The sequence below is a fragment of the Tenrec ecaudatus genome, chromosome 1, assembly GCF_050624435.1.
Source record: "Tenrec ecaudatus isolate mTenEca1 chromosome 1, mTenEca1.hap1, whole genome shotgun sequence".
Taxonomy (NCBI): domain Eukaryota; kingdom Metazoa; phylum Chordata; class Mammalia; order Afrosoricida; family Tenrecidae; genus Tenrec; species Tenrec ecaudatus.
Genome location: NC_134530.1, coordinates 264,730,059 through 264,737,560, shown reverse-complemented (window position 1 = coordinate 264,737,560; position 7,502 = coordinate 264,730,059). Strand labels below are relative to the sequence as shown.

At 38.3% G+C, this 7,502-nt stretch overlaps 1 non-coding gene across 1 annotated transcript; it reads left to right on the top strand.

Moving 5' to 3' along the window:
- The first annotated feature begins 5,424 nt into the window (after window positions 1–5,424).
- LOC142437946 (U1 spliceosomal RNA) lies at window positions 5,425–5,588 on the top strand. The gene has a single exon (XR_012782444.1). It is a non-coding gene; the product is annotated as a U1 spliceosomal RNA (small nuclear RNA).
- The last annotated feature ends 1,914 nt before the right edge of the window (window positions 5,589–7,502 follow it).

Sequence of the window (7,502 nt, the reverse complement as noted above, 5' to 3'; positions counted from 1 at the left end):
TGTGACCTCCTCTGGCCATCCACACGAGAAGGAAAACCCAACTCCACCCAATAGCCATGAGGCAGAAGTCAGACAAGCGTCGATTCTCCATCTTCGTGATTTGTTTCCCTAGCACCCCACTCCCCTGGTACTGTAATGTGTTAGACTGAGTTGTCTAAAAAACAAGCCAGTGACACTTATCTATGTACAAGAAAGAACTTTATATCAACAAACAACTTTACATCAGATAAAAGTACCCTAGCCCAGTCCAACTCAAGTCCATGTATCCCATGCCAGCTGGGGCCCTGTGCAGGTCAATGAGGCTGAAAGCTGAATTAGAAACCAGAGAGATCACAGGCTATTGGGTGCAGTCACATGGATCCAAGGTTGGTGCCAATAGTTCTCAGGATCGAGTGACCCCCAGAAAAATGAAGGCAAAGGGCAAGAGAGAGATGGAAGTTTCCAATTTCTCCCTTATAAAAAGGCCACACCTCCAAAGAGGTCTCATTAGGCTATCACCAGATTGACAGGTTAGATTCCACCCTTATACTTTCATACAAATTCAATTTGTCACAAACTACAACTGCCAATGTAGTGTATGTATGAACTACCTATGTACAGTTACATCATCTCCTGTCAACTTGTGAAGGGGTGGAGTCTAGTCTGTCAACCAGGTCACAGCTTGATGACCTCATTTGGAAGCATGAAGGAGATAAATAGCTCTTTGGAGGGCCTGATACACTCTCTTATTCATATTCCTGTTGACAAACCACATGGAGCTATGCTTGTTGAGCCAGAATCCTGGAGCTGGAGGAGCTAGGTGGACATCCACACCAGCACTGAGATGCTTCCACTACCACTGGATCCACAAGAATCTCCACCTACTAGCCTCTGATCTTCCTGCATTTGGCATCATTACATGTATTGCGTGAGTCTGAAAAGGAATTTCTAGACTGGTATTGGACATAATGGCTAATATCGGACTTATGGACATGACTACACTGGGCTGGGATGTTTTCTCAATATACAATCACTCTTTTATATGAAGCTCTTTCTTATACACATATGAGTGTCTATGAATTTGATTCTCCAGTTAATCCTGACTCACCCACTACCTTTAGAAGTTCAATGACGTACAAATGGTGTAACAGGTTATATTTTGGGTTCCTAGCCATAAAGTCAACCGGTCAAAACCACCAGGGGCTTCAATGGAGAAAGAAGAGGGTTCTCTTCCCATAAAGATTTACAGGCAGACACCCAGAGGGGCAGTTCTACCATGTCCTATACGGTAATCATGAGTTAGAATTGACTTGATGGTAGTAAGTTTGATGTGAGTCTAGATGCATTCCAGAGATTCTGGTTGAGGATGTCGGGGCAGGATCTGCATTTCATGTGATGTTGTGCAGTTTGTTTAATACTATTCTAAAAGCAAAGTATCCAAAAAAATATTAGAGCTGAATAGAGTCTTTAATATGGTTTCAAATTTTAACAGAAAAGAAACAGGACCCATGGGAGCAAACTGTAAAATCTTATTAAAAGATAGAAAGTGACTAAAAACGAACAAGGGGATTTACACTGTGCCTGGTGGGAGACTAAATTGACATTTAAAAAGATAACATTCTCAGAATTTGGGGCTTACACTTAATTCTAGCCCCAATCTAAGAACCATTAGTTATTATGACATAGCCCTGCTTGATGTTCACTCATGAAGAGATGAAGATGTGGGTGCTAGAGAAAATTGTGGGAGAAAATGGATGATGCCTGGCTATCAGAAAGAACAGCATCTGTGTTCTCAAAACCTTGTCTTCTAATAAGCAGCCATCTAAGCGGGGCATCAAATAAGTCCACATGGAAGAAGTACACCAGGCTGTGCAATCCAAAAATTTTAAATAACAAAATCCAAATCTAAAAAGGGGATGATATCAGAGTTTTAAATGTTTTAATCAGATGGAAATTAATTAGTTTAAAGCACTTGGCTTGCACAAAGCTGCAGATGGCAAATAGATGCTCCAAATCCATTTGCAGGGTCCACACATGATTAAGCCTCTGGTGAATCCCCTCTTATCGTAGTTGAGAGAAGTGAATAGCCTTGTAATCAAACAGAGAGTATTGAAAAGTTGATTGTGGCAGACATAGTTTAGTGAAAATGGAATATAGTGTCATTTGATCTCCGTTTTGACTCCTTTTTAAATTGTTTCAGCAACAACAAGAAAAGTGAAGTGGAAATACGCATGGATTAAGCCTCTTGTGAATCCCCTCGCCCCACAGAGCAAGGATGTGAAGAGCTTGTTATCCTACTGAATGCAGTCAAAAGTGCATTAGTGCACATGCATTTGGGCTAAAATTTGGCACTCTCTTTGGATTCATTTTAGATTCGCTTTGTTTTAATGTTCTTTTCTCTTTTTTTGCTTTCTTTGTGATTAAGGTGTTTATTTGCTTTGTAATTGTTGTCAGTTGGTTTTTAAAAAAAAACCAAATTTCTCTATATGGAATTCAGCTGGGTAAATCTGTAGAGGCAGTAACTAGATTGGTGGTTCCTGGCAGGTATGGCAGGGGACGTTGGGGGGAAATAGGGAGTTAATAACTATGCACAAGAACAAAGAAAATGTTCTGGAGTTGATTGTGGTGATGATTATACAACTCTGCTTGATGTGATTGAACTACTGAATTGTATGATATGTGAATTATATACCAATAAAGCTACTAAAAAATAACATTCTCTAATTAATGTGTAAATTTAAAGTAATCTCAATCAGAATTGCAATGCATTTAAAAAGGACCGTACTTACCAGCTAGTAAGGATTACAATAAAGCTAATCAAAGCAAAATGCATAGGAATTGGCCATTAGATGGGCGGACTAGACTGGAGAGGCCCAAAAGAGTGAATGATAAAAGCGATACTCATTCTGAAGAGAAATAAAATATTTGATTAGCTATTAATGAGGAATGAAACATAATTCTGCTTCACACAACTTGTAAAAAGTAAGCTTCAGATAGATTATAAATGCAAAAACCATAGGTCAAATATAGGTGAACATTGGGGTGAATAAGCATTTGAAGCAAGATAAGGAACTCAAAATTCATAAAGGAAAAAAACAGACCTATGCGACTACATAAATTAAAACATTTTATATAATGAGAGAGTATAAGCAAAGCCAAAACCTGGGGAAATATTTAAAACATATGGCAACCAATGCAATAAGATTCGGAATCGTCAAAAGTTTCCTAAACAGTGATAAGAAAAAGACAAATAATCCGGCAGAGAAAAATAAACTTTAATAATAGACAAATATGTAACACACCCTCCCCCCAAACTCAATGGGATCAATTGATGCCCCGGGACAGAGAAAAACTGCTCCACGGCGGTTCCAAGGATGAAGATCGTTACAGAAGCAGACTGCCTCCTCTTTCTCCCGTGGGGTAGCCGGTAGGTTCTTTTGGTTAACAGCCCATCATTGCACCCACTACACCGTCAACAAGACGGATTGACAAAGTGGCCGCAATGGCCTCATGGCAACTTAACAATTGTGAGGGCCAAGCAGAGCTCTGGTCTATTATGCGTAGGGCATCTCTGGGTCAGAACTAACTTGGTGGGCCCTAACAACAGCTTCCCAATACGTGAGGGAATTTGAAAGTATATCTCCAAAGTATACATTTGCATATAGAATCTTATGTCTTTTACAGCGGATTTGCCAATTACAATATGCAAGAGCGTACCCCAGACCCACAAAAGGAAAACAAAACTCCACTGGGCGGAGCTTTCATGATACGCATTTTACCCACTAGACGAGCATTGAGCTCTGAGTTAGTGCACCCAGTCGTGTCACCTGGGAAGGTTCTCTCTGGTCACAGTGAATTTTTTCTAAAAAGCAGTTTCTCTCGAACCTGGTTCTTGTGATGGCCAATTAAGAGAACAGCACACAGCTGTGAAATTTTGTTTCCTGCTCAGGAAAAATGCCACAGAAACTGTTGTGATGTTGAACACAGCTTATAAGGACAGCACTGTGGGAAAAACTCAAGTGTACGAGAGGTTTTCTCATTTCAAAAAAGGTAAACAGTCAATTAATGACAAACCTCAATCTGGATGTCAGTCAACTCCCTGAATGGATGAAACGTCAACTCAGTGCATTTGGAGTTCATTCCACCAGGTCAGACTATTAATCAAGATTTCTACTTAGAGGTTCTGAAAGGATTGTGTAACAGGGTATGACAAAAAAGACCTGACTTGTGGAAGACAGGGGACTGACTTTGCCCTCATGACAATGCACCTGCTCAAGCAGCCATCTCAGTGCACAGTTTTTGGCTAAAAACAGCATGCCTCTCTTGCTCCACATACCATCCTCCCCTGACCTCGCCCCATGTGACTTTTTTGTTGCCATGAATGAAAAGGGACATGAAAGGACAGTGATCTGAGGAGCTCGAAGAAGTGAAGAAAAAGAAAAATGGGCTGTCAGTTATCCAAATAGATGAGTTTGGAAAACGTTTCCAAGAAAGGAATTTGACAAATGTGTCAAATATAATGGATAATACTTTGAAGGTGATAGAGTTATTTTGTAAAAAAAATTAAATACACTGCTTTGAAAGAAAAATTCCAGTTTTGCGGGGTAACCCCTTGTACTGTTTTTGCCTCTGACTGACGCTTCCATGGGCATTGATTGCAGATCCAAATAAAATGAAATTCCTAAAAACTTTGATATTTTATCTATTTATATCATGATGTTGCTTATTATCCCAGTTGAAATTTTGTTTTCTTTATATTGGATTATAATCCATACTGAAGGTTATGATACTTGATATTCAGCATTAAGTGTCTTCTAGAGATTCAGGAAACAAAGTTGTGTTATCTGCATATCACAGCTTGTTAATGAGCCTTCTTAAACTTGATGCCACATTATTCTTCATATAATTCAGTTTTTAAATTATTTTCTCAGTAATAATAATTTTAAGAAATAAGAATGGTAAAAGGCTACAACCTTGGTGCACATCTTTCCTGATTTTAACCATCCAATATCCCTTAGTTCTAGTTAAATAAATGCCTCTTCAATTTTGCACAGGTTCCACATGGGCATAAGTAGGTATTCTAGAATTTTCATTCTTTTCGATGTTATCGCGATATGTTATGTCCATGTAGTTGAATTTCTTTTCATATTCAGTGAGACACAGTAAGCATCTTTCTGGTCTCAGTAATGGTGCAGTGAATTATTCAACACAACCCTCCTAGTCGTAGTTTTCATTTTGTGAGGTGTTGTAAATATTTGCCTCTATCTGTTTATGGTAACAGTCCCATTTGAGAGTGAGTTGTCCATTTTGTTAATGAGGAAGAATCAGGGCAGGATAAATCTTGAGTTACCATTTTACTAGAGGGAGTGACTGAAGTCATTACCCTTGCCCCAGTACCCTTCATACCCGTTTACTGCTTTCCTCAAATATAAGGAGTTCCCTTGAATACTTACCTGGCAGGGAAGACACCATGATCAGGAAGGTAGTTTTCCCAGGGCGAGGCTCACCCATTGCACTCCGGATGTGTTGACCCCTGTGATTTCCCCAAATGTGGGAAACTCGACTGCATAATCTGTGTTAGTGGGGGACTGCATTCATGCTCTCCCCTGGCAAAAAAAAAAAAAAAGAAGTTCCCTTGAGAAAATAATCTACATCTGACATATATGAATACTCTGCCAAAGTTCTCTTCTTGCTCTGGATTGTGCATCTAGCTTGTCATCATCTGACATCCAATTCTTGAAACTTGAGTTTGAATGGCTGGCTTTTCTAGCCTATTTGGTTTCTGTCTTTCCCCTGTGTGCGACTCTTTTTCTGCCTGTACTCCTCTTTTATGAAACACTACTCATGAAAAAGCATTAAAGCATGCAGATTAAGATTAGGTCATACCCTATTGCCATATAAATTCATTGATTTAACTGATAACACTGGCAAATAAAACCCCTATTTTGGGGAAAAAAGAAGATCTCATTCATGAGTGGAGCGTTAGAATTTCAACATCTTTTGAAGAAACATAATTTAATCTATAACATATGGTATATGTTGAAAACTCGGTAGTATTATATGTAACAGGTTTGCTATTGAAGGGGCCATGGAGTCAATTAATTTGGTAAATTTGCAACCAACAGGTTAATGAAGGGTAGCTTTGGAGCATTTTAATCCCAATGTTGAGAAAGACCATGATAGAGAAACATTTAAAAAGAATTGTTGATAGAGGTGACAGTCTTGTTTTCTTTGCTACATTGGTCTGCCTAATTTCCTCTGGAAATTGGAAAACATAAGTAGAGAGTTGAAGTAGAAAGTTGCTTAAATTTTAAGTTCGTTCAAACGGTGGCTTTGCCCCTTGGTCACTTAGTCGCTGTGAAAAGTTTGCTAACCACTCCCTGCTTCAGTTTCCTTATATTCACAACAGGGATGTTACAAAATAATGAAGGAAAAAATGAGATGACAAACAGCATCATATATCTAGGACATAAATAGGCACTTAGTAAACCTTCATTTCTTCCCTTTCTCTTTTTAATACTACATTTCTGCCCACCACTATTTTCTCAAGAAATTGAAGTAGAAGATTACAATTACCTTATGTGACCCCAATTCTACTCTCTCCTGACTGTTTGAATTCTTCCTTTTGCGAGTCAGGGCTCTTTGGGAAAATAATGATGTACTGCAAGACCTGAATATCCATGCATTGTTGTGTACACCTTGGGAGAGACAGACACAAGGAGATCTTTATATTCCCAATTTTATAATTGGTTTAGGCATGTATAAGTTATGTAAACACATAGTTCCTGTTTTAAGTTTAGAATATATTCTTTTAATTTTTTATTAATAGTACACCAGTAAAGCATATTTTGATTGAACCTATTTTAACTACTAAAAAATCAAATTCAAGGAACTATTAACCCCTACTCTTTTTTTTTCTGGAGGGTGAGTGAGTTAGTGAGAGTGAGTGAGTGAGTGAGTGAGTGAGTGAGTGAGAGAGTGAGTGAGTGAGTTAGGGAGTTAGTGGGAGGGTGAGTGAGTTAGTGAGAGTGAATGAGTGAGTGAGTGAGTGAGAGAGTGAGTGACCCCTACTCTTAATACTTAGGAAGACATCTTTTGGAATATATATGCTTAGAACCATGGATAGACATTATCTAAGTAGACATGTGACAATGTTAGCTACAGTAGAAATATTCATGTAGTCTTTGATAGAGACACTAATTAGAATAACTGTGGAAACACACGTACAATCATTCTCCCTTTAAGGAAATGTATTCTTAATTATAGATTCACTTATTTGTTTAAGTGTCAATTGGGCTGACTTTCAATAGGAAAAATGAGATTAAAATGATTGTATAATCTCTCAGTAGCTCAAAAATTCTCTCACTCACTCCACTCCACCCAGAATTCAGTTTCCTATCATTGACCAATATATATTACAGTTAGAGCTTTGAACTCCAGAAACAGTGTCTAGTATATTTGTAAGCAAGTTTTTATCTTTTTATTGTAGCTATTTGAGCAACAACTTCATTTATGAAAAAGAA